This window comes from Microcaecilia unicolor, chromosome 10, assembly GCF_901765095.1.
Source record: "Microcaecilia unicolor chromosome 10, aMicUni1.1, whole genome shotgun sequence".
Lineage (NCBI taxonomy): Eukaryota > Metazoa > Chordata > Amphibia > Gymnophiona > Siphonopidae > Microcaecilia > Microcaecilia unicolor.
In genome coordinates this window covers 3948964-3965041 of record NC_044040.1, presented here as the reverse complement: position 1 = coordinate 3965041, position 16078 = coordinate 3948964, and positions in this window count along the sequence as shown.

Sequence of the window (16078 nt, the reverse complement as noted above, 5' to 3'; positions counted from 1 at the left end):
GAAAATCGTGCTGTCCCTATGGATTGTCTGGTTTATTACTGTCAAATGGAATTACAAGACGGCTAAGGCTAACATAATAAAAACATCAAGACAGAATGAGGGTGGCCTGTGGAGGGACATAGAGTCTTGCAGCCGTAACCCCACCTTGACCTTAGCAAATACTGAATTTTTAATACAGGGGGCGGAAGACGGAATAGCACAGTCTTCCATTAAAAAAGATGACGGAACAGAGACCTCTGGTGTCTCTGTTTGTATATTGTGTGGGGACTTGTTTATATTTGTAGTTTCCAGAACAGGAAAGGGATCTACTGACTTGTAGTGTAATGGTGGGAGGAGATCTCTCTTGGGGTCTTTAGTTAGCTAAGCTATTGAACCATCAGGAGCAGCCAGCCAGCCCCACAAGGGGACATAGGCAGCTTTGGCCTGTGCCCCACATCTGGACTCCTGTTTGGCTGTCCCAGCCAGAACACTTACAGCTAGAAGGAGGAGGAGGAGAAGCATTGGTGAAGAAGGGAAGCCACCAAGGAAGGCAGTCTCTTGCCATGGAGGAGAAGTTCTCAAGTCTGCTGAATGTGGACAGTTTATTGTTATAGCTGCCTCCCATTTAATTCTCTAATTAAAGTATGGGTCATACCAAAACCAAGGCTCATTTTGTAGAAATGGAGGTACACAGAGAGGATAGAGTGGATCTTGGTACCAAAGGCCTCTCAGTATTACTAGTCCTTACCTGGAACCCTAAAAGTCCCTGAACATTACAGTAGTATCTCTTTGAAACTGTGCCCCCCCCTCCCCAATTCTATCATACATCAGGCTGAGGTAACCCTGAGCTACCCTAGGTTACTGATCACGGGAGACTTTAACCTACACATCGAAACTCCAGACACCACTATTGCTGCCTTCGCTGATGATAAGATGACAGCTCTAGGATTCATTCAGGTGATCAAATCTCCAACCCATGAAAAGGGCCATATGCAAGGGCCATGTGCTAGATTTGGTGTTCTGCAAGGCAGTCAACATCGAGGCTGGTGGCATACAGATAACACCCTATCATGGATTGATCATATCCTAATCAAATCTTCTATTATGGACTACATAAAACAGATGGGCCCAATCAAAGTATGGAAGGAAATCCGAGACATGAAAAATCTAACTGCTGAAAACGTCCTAGAGGCCTTGTCCTAACCCCATGTGGATGAAAAGATGATGACAGTGTCAGAACAGGTTGATATCTGAAATGCATGCTTAGCAATGACATTAGAAAAAATTGCTCTCTCTAAAGAAGGTTCTATGCTCCACAAACAAACATTCCCCATAGTTTTCACCAGAACTACAAATCCTTAAGCATTAAGGATGTTAAATTGAAAGAAAATGGAAACAAAATCTCACCTAGATGAAGACAGGCTCAACTATAAGAAACACATGGCAATGTATCACTAGGCCATAGCAAAAGCAAAAAAAAAATATATATATATATTTTTCTCAACACATAGAACAAGCTGCAAATTCAACAAAGCTGCTATTTAAAATAGTAAACAGCCTACTGCAAACCCCACAACAGAACCAGCCTTCCCAGTCAAAACTAACCAGCAATGATTTTTCCACTTACTTTGCCAACAAAATTACAGATCTCCATCAGGACCTACAGACAGTCCCATCAAAGCTTCAACCAACTAATGGAAGAGAACACTCCCTCTTCCCTACCACGCATAGCCATCTGAGACTCATTCAACCAGGTCACAGAGGAAGCTCTTGAAAATATCCTGAAAGGTCTATGGCCTACAACTTGCCCTCTAGATCCCTGCCCAGCAAGGATTATACAACGAGCGAGCACAGGTCTCACTGGAGGGGCCACTAAAATTGTTACCTCCTCTCTTATGGAAGGGCAGCTGCCAATAACATTAAAAAGAGATGTGGTTTGCACCCTACTGAAAAAGAGCTCACTGGACCAGACAAGCTCGAAATCTACTGACCAGTCTCTAACATTCCTTTCCTGGCAAAACTTACAGAACAGACAGTCTGAACTCAACTCAATGACCGGCTAATTGAAAGCAATTGGCTAGACCCATGTGAATCTGGCTTCAGACCTGGGTACGGAACTCAGATAGTTCTTACGTCCCTTCTTGATGATCTGCACAGAAACCATGACAGGGGATCTGCCTTGATACTAGGGTTGCTCGATTTCTCGGCAGCCTTCGACACCGTGGATCATATCATCATGCTTACAAGACTGGCAGAAACAGGTATCAGTGGCACAGTATTTACTTGGTTCAAATTCTATCTGCCAGATAGACAACAATCAGTTCTGTTCCTCAACAGCAGATCATTACCTTGGGCACTGGACTGTGGGGTGCCACAGGGATCCACACTGTCTCCCATTTTATTTAATATCTACTTCAAGCCTTTGACTGAGCTGCTTCGGTCAATGGACACAAAATTCTACATCTATGCTGATGATGTGCAACCACTCATACCTAGTGAACCAGATCTACCCACAGCTCTGAGTAATCTGACTGCCTGTCTAACTACAACTGAGGAATGGGTGAACAACAATAAACTTTGCCTGAACCTAACTAAAACAGAGATTCTTTGGATACCAAACACAAGCGGACAAATACCCAACGTCAAAATACTTTTTGGGAAGTATGAACTCCCCCTAAAATCACCGGTCAGGAATCTTGGGATACAGCTAGACTGTACACTGGCTAAACCCCAAAGAGTTTTTAGCAGCTCCAACTAATTTAGAATGCTGCAGCACGACTGATAGAAGGCTGCAAGTTGAGTGACCACATCACACCCTTCCTGCGAAAGCTACACTGGCTACCAGTACCTTACAGGGCTAAATTTAAAACTCTCAAGGTCCTCAGACAAAATGGGCCAGAGTACTTAAAGAATACGTTAGCTCTTTACACATTATTGAGACCTCTAAGGTCCTCTGAAGGATCATCACTATCTATACCCTCGTCAAAAGAAATTGAACGACGTGATACCCGACAGAGAGCCTTCTCAGGAGTAGACAGACCCCACACTCTGGAATTTACTTCCAGAAGGGCTACATGTAACTCAAGACTACCTCTACTTCAGGAAGCAGGTGAAAGCCTGGCTCTTCTCCCAAGTCTTTAATACTTAGGATGACTAACTATACACTCATTCTGCACCTGGACTAGCTTGGTACACACATTGTAACTTAGAACAGTTCCTTATCTCTTGCTTAACTATACAAAAAACTTGCCTTGAGTTTAGCCAACCATCAAATTATCCCAGCTGACTCTGTACATTGCATCTTGTTCCCTCATATATCTGCTCTTGGTCCCTCAGCTATATGGTAAGCCATATTGTAGAAAATCTTTAGCATCATATCTATGTGGAGTGGAGGAGTGGCCTAGTGGTTAGGGTGGTGGACTTTGGTCCTGGGGAACTGAGTTTGATTCCCGGCACAGGCAGCTCCTTGTGACTCTGGGCAAGTCACTTAACCCTCCATGGCCTGCCGCATTGAGCCTGCCATTAGTGGGAAAGCACGGGGTACAAATGTAACAAAAATAAATAAATGTTAGTTGAATGTTGAATGTTTATTAGGTGTATCATTAGTATTATGCTAACATTTTATTATATCTCTGGTATTTGAATTCCAGTGCTGTTAAATGTATATATTTTTGATACTGTTTCACGATAGTTCTATTATTAGGTTTCAATTTACTATTTTCAAGTTTACCTCATTCATTGTATTTAAGTTTATTCTTGGTTATTTTACTATTGAAATGCTGTTAACAAAATTGTAAGATTTATGTTAAACTGTACCTGCTGTACACTGCCTTGGGCGAATCTCTTCATAAAGGCATTTAATAAATATCAATAAAATAAATAAATAAATAAATAAGCAAGCAAGCAATAGCAGCTGAAACAGTCCCTAGGGGTTACATTGGGCTTAAGGTAAAACTACTGATGTTGTCTGCATTTCTTTCCTCGTGCACTGGCCGCCCACCATGGTGAATTAGGGATCAAAAGAGATGGTTCTTCTGTATAATTACAGGAAAGCTTTATATAGATATAATTTTGTGTAAAGTGATAGGTTTAGTGCTCTGTCTGAAGTGCTCCTTAGCTGACAGAAGATAAGGTTAGTGATATCAATGAGTTGGTCTTAAAGCTGGTTCCAGGCTTTGAAGACTGAACTTGGTGAATGGTGAGGGGTTGCTCAAAAGTAAGCTGAAATGCTAATGGAGATATAGTCACTGAGGAAAGAGAGCTGCAAATCCTAAGGAAGCCTTCAATCCTTGGGATCACACACCGACCCACGAAGAAGGGAAAAACTGGAACCTCCTGTTCCCTAGTAATATGCACCAACATTTCTTCATGTTAGCAGAATCCTGATCGACTGGATTGTGGAACAGCGTCTTGGTATATTACCTCAGGTAGGTTATGGAGTAAAATGACATTGATTCCAGATACCTGGGGCAAAGAAAGAGGTTGAAAGGGAGGGAAGGCTCTTAGTGGGTCTTTTACAAAATGGCGGTAAGCTCAATTCTGGCTTACTGCTCGCTAAACAGGAAATACCGCTGGGCTACCCCAAAAGCCTGACGCTACTTCCCACCGCCAGCGCATGCAATTTCTGGTGCTACAAAAATATTTTTAATTTTGTAGCACCTGTGTATACCTGGTGGTAATCAGGCAGTGACACACGCTGCCCAGTTACCGCCGGTTTAGCTCGGGAGCCGTTACCACCCCCTCAATGGGTGACGGTAAGTGCTCCATTTGCCACATGACCATTTCTTTAAAAATACGCACAGACAGTTTCGTAAATGACCCCTTAAGCTTTTGAAATCCAGACTATCTTTGGAATATAACTGAATATGGCAGATGTGGAACACTAGAATTACTGGCTTGATTTTTGAGATCGAACTGTGTACCTTTGAGTAAAGTGTCGAATGTCTTCTGAATTTTTTATGATCTAAAAATGTTTATGAATTGTTCCTGATAGATGTTTGAGGCTCTGTGTGTGTATTCATGCTTGATCTGTCTAAATCCCACAGGCCCCAGACTAGTACAGTGTCTGCTCGAATGACTTTTGTTTATAAGAACACTTAATCAGTCTTCCTACTGGGAGTGGATGATCCTGGAGAAAGGAAGGATATACAAAACTTTGCTCAAGGAACTGGAAGTAATGCAGCAGGATACCCTGGAGACCACTGTAGGCTGAAGTTGACCTGAGAAAAACTCCTGCTGCTTATGACAGCTCATAGAATGAGAAATAATATATATTTTTTTTAGATATTACATTGCTTTTCACACCTTCAATTTATCCAAAATTTATCAAATAGTTCTGGGTAGCCTAGTAATTACATTACAGACGGCAGTGAAATTTACAGTCAATTCACTGTGATATATGTTCGTCCGTCATAGTTGTGTGTGTGTTAATATTTCGTTTTGTATTGTTACTGATAATCAGCTCACAGGCTGTCAGTACAATATGAAATTTCTGTTCTTATAGGTTAAATGTTGCATATGACCCATTCCCTCCAGTCTCCTTGAGACCTTCCAGGCTTCATGCCACGGCCCAAGGTAAAACCTTAGACCCTACCGGTCAATTCCAGAGCTCTTAATCCTACTGGGTATTTTTTATACCCCTCACTTTAGTGCAAGAATCTCAATTTTGGGTTTAGAAAGCAAAGCAATCCACAGCCTCTCTTTTAACCTCTCCACCTCTGGAATACATATCTTCCTTTTACCAGTTAATTTATCATTCATCTTTTCAGTCATTCAATATTCACTCCTTCAGTGAGTCAATTATGTAAGAACATAACTATTGTCATACTGGGACAGACTGAAGGTCCATCAAGCCCAGCACCCTGTTTCCAACAGTGGCCAATCCAGGTCACAAGTACCTGGCAGAAACCCAAAGAGTAGCAACATTCCATGTAGAACCCCAAAGAGCAGCAAGATTCTAGAATTCTAAAGAATAACAAGATTCCATGCAGAATTTCAAAGTGTAGCAACCAGGAGCATAGCCAGCCAGTCAGTTTTGGGTGGGCCTGAGCCCAAAATGGATGGGCACAGAATTCAGCCCCTCCTGGCCCCCTTCCGCTCTGTTCTCTGCATTCTGCCTCTCCCCCTACCTTCAAACACAAAATATTAAATACCCCAAAGTGCACAACTGAAGATTTCCTCCTCCTTGCGCAGCCAAAGCTCTTCCAAACAGCAGCTGGCATGCACTTGACTTGAGCTGACACCGCTGCCAGGAGTCCGTTTATGCTCAGTACTTCAGCATGGGTGAAATGTGGGAGGGGCTGGTGTGCGGTGCCAGCTGCCATTTGGAAGAGCATTGGCTGCCTGAGGAGGAGGAAACCTTTAGCTGGTGGGGTTTGAGGATTTCCACAGCAAGACTGCCACAATTTTGGGTGGGCCTGAGTCCAAATTGGGTGGGCCACAGCCCACCTGTAGCTACGCCACTGGTAGCAACATTCCATGTAGAACCCCAAAGAGTAGCAAGATTCTAGAATTCTAAAGAATAACAAGATTCCATTCAGAATCCCAAGTACATACGTGTTGCCACACTGGGACAGACCAAAGGTCCATCAAGCCCAGCATCCTGTTTCCAACAGTGGCCAATCCAGGTCACAAGTACCTGGCAGAAACCCAAATAGTAGCAACATTCCATGTAGAATCCCAAAGAGTAGCAAGATTCTAGAATCCTAAAGAAAAACAAGATTCCATGTAGAACTCCAAAGAGTAGCAAGATTATAGAATTCTAAAGAATAACAAAATTCCATGCAGAATTTCAGTGTAGCAACATTCCATGTAGAACCCCAAAGAGTAGCAAGATTCCATTCAGAATCCCAAGTACATAAGTGTTGCCTCACCGGAACAGACCAAAGGTCCATCAAGCCCAGCATCCTGTTTCCAACAGTGGCCAATCCAGGTCAGAAGTGCCTGGCAGAAACTCAAATAGTAGCAACATTCCATGTAGAATCCCAAAGAGTAGCAAGATTCTAGAATCCTAAAGAAAAACAAGATTCCATGTAGAACTCCAAAGAGTAGCAAGATTATAGAATTCTAAAGAATAACAAAATTCCATGCAGAATTTCAGTGTAGCAACATTCCATATAGAACCCCAAAGAGTAGCAAGATTCCATTCAGAATCCCAAGTACATAAGTGTTGCCTCACCGGAACAGACCAAAGGTCCATCGAGCCCAGCATCCTATTTCCAACAGTGGCCAATCCAGGTCACAAATACCTGGCAAGATCCCAAAACAGTACAATAAATTTAATGCTGCTTATCCTAGAAATAAGCAGTGGATTTTCCCCCAAGTCCATTTTAATAATGGTCTATGGATGTTTCCTTTAGGAAGCCAATGTGCCTTTAGGAAGTAATGTGTCTCGACAATTAGACTCTGTTGTTTTATTTAATAACAAGCATTTCCTCAGTGCCGTCTCCTACACTGCTCAGTAGCTGTGATTCTGTAATGTTTGCATAATGACAATGAATCTCCAGCAACTCTTTATAAAGAAACTTGATAAATGTGTATCTATCTGTTTTTTGACTTGCACTAATACTTTTAACTCGATTAATCGCATCATGCTGCTCTCTCCTATAAGGAGGAAGAAAAATGGCAGAAAGTTGAATGTGAAAGATGTTATAGGGAAAGAAGCGACGAAGAGTGGAGAGAAAAAGAAATAGTGAGGAGAGAGGAGGTCCTGAAAATAGATTTCAGAGCACAGACAGAGGAACAGAACCAGAGACAAGGAATAAGATGATTAGAAAAATAAAATCACCAGACAACAAAGGGAAAAAAAAGATTTTATTTTCAGTTTAGTAACTGAAGTACAATATGTCAGTTTTGAGAATTGACATTTGCAGTCTATATTTTCCACTGTACAGGTGAAAATGTGAGGGGGACACTCTAAGCGATTAAAAATTGTAATCGCGACCGGCCATGAGATTAAAAGTTTTAATCGATGAACAGCCCTATTATCTATCCATATGCAGATACATACCTATCCGCAGTGGCATTCCTAGGGGGGCTGACACCCGGGGCGGATTGCCGATGCGCCCCGCTCCGGGGTGCAGCGCCCCTCCCTGGCGAAAGAACCCCCCCCCGGGTGCACGCCGCTGAGAAGGGGGTGCCGCGCGCCTGCCGGCTCTTCGTTTTCATGCTCCCTCTGCCCCGGAACAGGAAGTAACCTGTTCCGGGGCAAAGGGAGCATGAAAATGAAGAGCCGACAGGCGCGCGGCACCCCCCCCAGCGGCATGCACCAGGGGCAGACCGCCCCCACCCCTTGGTACGCCACTGCCTATCCGGCTTAGAATGATGCTTCTCAACCCAGTCCTTGAGATGTACTCACACCAGCTCAGGTTTTCAGGATATCCGCAATGAATATGCATGAGATAGAAGAATTATATACACCTCTACCTCATGGCTGGGTTGTTCCAGAGGACTGAGTTGAATTGAGAGGAACAGCATACAGTATATATATGTGAACATGTCTGTATATATCTGTATAGAAAAGCCTGTGCAGATATGTGTTTGTACTGAGTTCTTTATTTATCTCTTAGCATCTGTGTTTGGCTTCAGATAAAGCAATTACGTCTCTTGTGGATGCAGATGGACCTGTCAGAAGAAATGTGCAACTTTTCCAGTCACCTGCACTGTATTTCTATTTATGTACTTAGGGGCGGCAATTTTTTTAACCCCGCTAAGCTAACCAACCATAAAAGCCTTAAAAGTTAGGAGAGCTATTTTGTAAGTAATCCGGTATTCAATAGGGAGCCAGTGTTGGCGTTTGAGCTGTGGTAATTAATGGCCTTAGCATGTGGGAAGAGCTGGGTAAAAGGTGTGCTAAGGCCAGTTCTTACTGCAGCTTAGTAAAAATACCCCTTAGTATTACTAAAGCCATGTAAGAGTCTACGCCAGGGGCATAGCCAGACTTCAGCGGGAGGGGGGTCCAGAGCCTGAGGTGAGAGGGTACATTTTAGCTCCCCCTCCGCCACCACCACCAACTTTGACCCCCCCCCACCGCCGACCCTGCCGAGAGTCTCGACCCCCCTCCCGCCGCCAACCCTCCCCCGCCGTCGGCTACCTTTGCTGGCGGGGGACCCCAACCCCCACCAGCCGAGGTCCTATTCTTCCGGTACAAGGCTTCGTTCTGTTTCTGTGAGTCTGACGTCCTGCACGTACATGCAGGATGTCAGACTCACAGAAACAGAACGAAGCCTTGCAGATCAGCCAGCGGCCGCGTCAGACTCGCAGAAACAGAACGAAGCCTTGTGTCAGGTTTCTCGCAGAACCTCTGGGTAGTGAGCCCTTGGACCACTGCCGCAGAGCGACAGCAGCAGGAGAATCACCCAAACACAAGACAAGGTAAAATAGACGTACCGTCAATCCCAGGCCAGGAACCACTGGACAGGAACTGCAGCTGAGGCAATACACGCTAGGGTCTCCAGACAGGCAGCAGACAGTAGAAAAGTCCAGAAGCAAGCCGGGTCTCTAGGCAGGCAGCCAACAGTAGAATAATCCAAAAACAAGCCGGGTCTCTAGGCAAGCAGCCAACAGTAGAATAATCCAAAAACAAGCCGGGTCTCTAGGCAAGCAGTAGACAGTAGAATAATCCAAAACCAAGCCGGGTCTCTAGGCAGGCAGCAGACAGTAGAATAATCCAAAAGGCTAGCAGGGTCAAAGCTGAAAACAGGAAGAAGCACTGCAACTAACTCTCATCAAATGAAAACTCCTCTGAGGACCTCTGTTGCAAAGGCAAACCAGAAAGTTCTCAGGTGCTAGATAAAGGCACTCCCAGCTGAGGTCATGAAGAAGGGTGAGGCTTGACAGCAAAGCATGGCTTGGCAAGAACAGGATCCCGGACCGGATCTGGCTTGACTGGAATGGGACTCAGGATTTTCCCCCAGGCTTCAGGATTTTCCAGCCGGCCAGACTTGACTGGAGCAACCCCAAAGCGAGCCCAGCATGGAATATGCAGATCAGCCATCAGACTCACAGAAACAGAACGAAGTCTTGCAGATCAGCCAGCGGCCGCGTTGATGGCTGATCTGCAAGGCTTTGTTCTGTTTCTGTGAGTCTGACGTCCTGCACATTGTACTCACAGAAACAGAACGAAGCCTTGCGCCGGAAGAAGAGGACCTCGGCTGGTGGGGGTTGGGGTCCCCCGCCAGCAAAGGTAACCGATGATGGCGGCAGGGGAGGGTTGGTGGTGGGGGGTCAAGAGGGTCATCGGCAGGGGGGTCCATGGATAAATCTAGGGGGGCCCAGGCCTCTGTGGCCCCACGTAGCTACGCCACTGGTCTACGCGCGCCCAATGCATGCCAAAATGGAGTTACCATCCGGCTACCGCATGGCTCTTGTGGTAATTTCATTTTTGGCACGTGTCTGATAAGCGTATCTGAAAAATTTCGGATGTGCCTATTGGACACGCCCCAAGTGGCGTTTGACGTGCGTAGGTCGTTACCACCCATTTATTGCATGAGACTTCACTGCTAGGTCAATGGCTGGCAGTAAGGTCTCAGACCCAATATGGATACGTGGCAATCTTCATTTTGCTGCACAACCATTTTCGGCAAAAATTTTAAAAAAAGGCATTTTTTACAGGTGCGCTGAAAAATGCGTGCACCCAAAACACGTGTCTACACTACTGCAGGCCATTTTTCAGCGTGCCTTTGTAAAAGGGCCCCTTAAAATAGTAAGTATCAAGTAATAGAAGGGGATCATTCCTGAAAGCCCTTTTTATGAGAAATCTCTCATAGGAGTAGCCATACTGAGTCAGACCAATGGTCCATCCAGCCCAGTATCCTGTTTCCAACAGTGACCCAGCCAGGTTACAAGTACCTGGCAAAAACCCAAATCGTGGCAACATTCCATGCTACAAATCCCAGGGCAAGCAATTGCTTCCCCTATGTCTGTCTCAATAGCAGACTATGGACTTTTCCTCCAGGAATTTGTCCAAACCTTTTTTCAACCCAGATACCCTAACCGTTCTTACCACATCCTCCGGCAAAGAGTTCCAGAGCTTATCTATTCATTGAATGAAAAAATATTTCCTCTTATTTGTTTTAAAAGTATTTCCATGTAACTTCCTTGAGTGTCTCCTAGTCTTTGTACTTTTGGAACGAGTAAAAAAATCAATTTATTTCTACTCGTTCTACACCACTCAATCATATCTCCCCTCATCCGTCTCTTTTCTAGGCTGAAGAACCTTCTTACCTCTTTAGCCTTTCCTCATTCGAGAGGAGTTCCATCCCCTTTATCATTTTAGTCGCTCTTCTTTAAACCTTTTCTAATTCCGCTATATCTTTTTTGAGATAAGGCGACCAGAACTGAACGCAATACTCAAGGTGCGGACGCACCATGGAGCGATACAAAGGTGTAATAGTATTTTCAATTTTATTCGCCATCCCTTTCCTAATAATTCCAGGCATCCTGTTTGCTTTGTTGGCTGCCATGTGCAGGGCAGAGCAGGCTGTCAGACCCAGAAGGACTGCAGAGCGACAAGATAGAGATCACATGGAAAGGAAGGCAGTGACCCAGACCCTGTGGTTATATTTCATTTTCTTTGAACTCTATCAGTACCACTGGGGGAAAGCTGTGATTTGCAGACATGTGGAATCACACCACTGTGTAAGCAAAGGGGTCCTTTGGGAGCGAGTTCCTCTTCAGGAGCAGAGAAAGAGAAAAATACTGCAGTTTTATGGAGCAAAAATGTATTTTTATCGCACTTTGATGGGTATGATGTGCACAGCTTAATTAAGCAAGATATTGTACAAATGACTGACTGGTTAAAGATGCCCTTATGTGAAACCACATCCACATTTTAGGCAAATTTAGAAAAGAACCAACATGATTATGTTTTTCATTCTTTTTCTTGCTTTTTAGATTAGAAAACGGCATTCCAGTGAATTCTCAGTGCCGATTCCTACAACAGAGGAAAGTAGAGGCAGGCATCAGAAATTTTAAACAATAATCAGCATGTTGATATTTTGCTTGGGGTGGGTTTCATCCTGCACTGAATGCAATAATCAGAGTCCTTCCTTTCTGCAGGTTTAATTATTCAGTCACTAAGGGCCTTCCACAGATGCTGTGGAGGACTTGCAGCTCATCTGCATATCCTCCCAGCCTTCTCTGGGGTAACTCCCAGGTCCACCCCGAACCACCCAGGGCCTCCATTCCAGGTGCCTTGTTCTTCCACCAGCTGCCTTCCAGAGGCTATGGAGGACTTGCAGCCCATCTGTATATCCTCCCAGCCTTAACCAGGGAGACTCCTAAGTCCACCCCGAACCACCCAGGGCCTCCATTCCAGGTGCCTTGTTCTTCCACCAGCTGCCTTCCAGAGGCTGTGGAGGACTTGTAGCCCATCTGTATATCCTCCCAGCCTTAACCAGGGAGACTCCTAGGTCCACCCCGAACCGCCCAGGACCTCCATTCCAGGTGCCTTGTGCTTCCACCAGCTGCCTTCCAGAGGCTATGGAGGACTTGCAACCCATCTGTGTATCCTCCTAGCCTTAACCAGGGAGACTCCTAGGTCTACCCTGAATTTCCCAGGACCTCCGCTCAAGGTGCCAAGCACTTCCTCCAGCTGCCTTCCAGGTGCTGCATGCCAAAATATTTTCTCTGTACAGGTTTTATTTTCTTTCTACTATTCCCAATAACTCCAGTATAATTAATTTTCTTGACACCGTCAGGACGCCAATCTAGTTATACAGACCGGAAGCGCAAATACATCACTTGTTCTATGGTTCACTTGTTATTCAAATACAAATTACATGAAGGTATTCATATAGATGATTTTAGGCAGCAATCCATTCAATCTGTGAATTTAAACCTGAAGTGATTGAGCTCCATCTTTAAATCTAGCGCTTAGGAAAAGATGAGTAAGCGAATCATTCCACTGTGATCTGTTTCTTATTTTTTTGTTGTGAGATGAGCTTCCTTTGTATTGTTGGATGACTACACCAAGTTTTCTTTGTAGATGCTAGAAGCACTTAGAGGGGCATTTTTATTTATTTATTTTATTGCATTTGTATCCCACATTCCCCCACCTATCTGCAGGCTCAGTGTGGCTTACATAGATTTGTTGACATTGTCATATCAGGATATCAGATACAGTTAATAGTGTGTAGTGATCAAGAAGGGAAGAGGGAAGAAGGGAGGGAGTGAATTGGATAGCTGTCTAAGGTAAGCTTTCATAGTTGAGAGGGTTGGTGAGGTGAGTTAATGAGGTTGTGGGTGCTCATTGTAGGCCTTGTTGAAGAGGAATGTTTTCAGCAATTTTCGAAAGATAGTTGTTTCATTGATTGCTTTCAAGTCTGTGGGTAATGCATTTGAAAAAAATGTCTAAATTGGGATTTTGATGTCTTTGTAAAACGTCTAAATCTGGAGGCAGGGAAAGCGTATTTTCAAAAAAAGATGGACGTCCATCTTTCGTTTTGAAAATACCAAGGACGTCCTTGGATTTGGATGTGGGAGGAGCCAGCATTTGTAGTGCACTGGTCCCCATGACATGCCAGGACGCCAACTGGGAACCCTAGGGGGCACTTTAGTGGACTTCATAAAATGCTCCCAGGTACATGGCGCCCTTACCTTGTGTGCTGAGCCCCCCAACCCCCCAAAACCCACTACCCACAACTGTACACCACTACCATAGCCCTTACAAGTGAAGGGGCACCTAGATGTGGGTACAGTGGGTTTGTGTTGGGTTGTGGAGGGCTCGCTGTTTCCTCCACAAATGTAACAGGTAGGGGGCTATGGGCCTGGGTCCGGCTGCCTGAAGTGCACTGCACCCACTAAAACTGTTCCAGGGACCTGCATGCGCTATCATGGACCTGAGTATGACATCTGATGCTGGCATGTAATATTTTTAATGATACTTTTGAGGGTGGGAGGAGGTTAGTGACCACTGGGGGAGTAACAGGATGTCATCCTCGATTCCCTCCGGTGGTCGTCTGGTCATTTGGGGCATCTTTTTGTGCCTTATTCGTAAGAAAAACACGTCCAGGTGAAAACGTCCAAGTGTTAGTCATGGACTTCCCTGCTTTTTTCGATTATGGCTCAAAGACGTCCAAGTCTTAGGCACACCCAAGTCCCGCTTTCACCACGCCTCCAATATGCCTCCTTGAGATTTGGACATTCTTGCGACGGACTTTTGCTAGAGACATCCAAAATCGGGTTTCGATTATACTGATTTGGACGTCTCTGGGAGATGGATGTCCAAGCTCCCATTTATGTCGAAAGATGGACATCCAACTCTTTCGAAAAGGAGCTTGTTAGTCCCCTGAAGAAGCTTTATAAAGAGTGAAATTGGCAGCCCCGTTGGGAAGGTGAAAACTAAGTGACTTCATATGTTTTTGTTACAATGTGACAATCATGATGCAGTTTTTGAAAATTTAGTAGACAACAGAAGAAATTTATGTTATAAATATTGATTTAATTAAGATATGTGGAGGTTTTTTGACCTATGATCATACTGGCGTCTGTGATGTGCAGGCAGATTTTTGAGGTCTTTTTCTTCCATTAATTGTATTTAAGACTTTAATTTTCACGGTGTGAATGAAGAAGTCAAGTTATGCTAATTTTTCAGCATCTTAAATAAATACAATTTTTCAGAAGTGCACCTAGAGCCTTTTTTTTTTTAAAGTCTTTTTAGATTGCTGTTTTTTAGTTAATCTTTGTTGGTAAAGGTTTTTCACTTACTTTTGAACATTTATTACAATTCTGTGTATATGTCAGTCTGTTTATGGATAGTGCACTTTTTAAAGGCAGTTTTCTGTAGTAGATTAATCTTGGCACTATATAATATTTTTGATATTTATTTTATACTTCATGTTTTATATCTTTCTTGCAAGGAGATTTTGTTTTGCACTTATGTCCTTTTGAGTTTGCATTGAAGATAGTTCTCGTAATATCTGGTGGTTTTCTGCATTTTATTGTTTTATACATATTATGCATGTGTGATTTTGATTGTCTGTTTATAGTATTTTGTGCTTATGTTTGTAAGCCCCTGAAAAGGCTGTCACTGAATCTTGGCCAATTTGAGTTATTCATGAATAAAAATCCATTGTGAACCCTTTGGTTTTTTCCTCCGTTTCTCCTGGACCACCCCTGCTGTTTTTTTTGGATCTTTGTGACTTTGAGGAGGTTTTCTCCTTTTTCTTCTGCTCTGTGTTAGGAGTCACCAGCAAAGAAAAAAAAATCTTGACTTATTAAGGACATTACACTGAAATTTCCTGCCCAGTGTCCTAAAATAGGAAACAGAGGGGGGTCCTTTTACTAAGCCACTGTAAAAACTGGCCTGCGATAGTGTAGGCGCATGTATTGGGCATGCACTGGGCCAGTTTTTACCGCGTCTACAAAAAGGGCTTTTTTTAATGGAACGGGAAAAGGGCCTGTGGTAAACATGAAACCAGCATGCGCCCAAAACTGGCCTGAGCCCTTAATGTGACCCATTGATCTAGCGGTAAAGGCTCACACGCTACATGCATGGTGACCAGTCAGCGCGTGCCAAGAGCTGATTACTGCCGGAACCGGTGCGCAAAGGAGGAAATAAATAAATAATTCATCCACGCATTATGGGCGCCTGCTGAATCTGAAATTACCACCAGGAGGGCACGCTGGCCTGGCGGTAATCTCATTTGGATGCACGCTGCACATGCGTACAGCCTACCACGGCTTAGTCATAGGGCCCCAGAATGTTAAAGATATTTGAAAACAGGATGTAAAACAAAACTGAGAATGTCATTATGCCTCTTTATAGGTTCATAGTACGGTACAACTTCACTTGAATATTGTGAGCAGGTCTGGTCTCCCCCATCTCAATAATGATACAGTGCAACTAGAAACATTTCAATGATGGTGAAAATGATAAAGGGGATAAATCACCTCCCTTATGAAGAAGGTTAGGACATACAAGATACGAGAGGGGGATATGATAGAAGTTAATAAAATCATGAGTAGAGTGGAATGGCTAAAAATTTATTAGCCAGATAGACTTGGGAGAGCCTTTGAGAAACAGATCGAGTTTTGGAACCTGTCAGGTACTTGTGACCCGGACTGGTCACTGTCAGAAACAGGATGTTGATCTTGATGG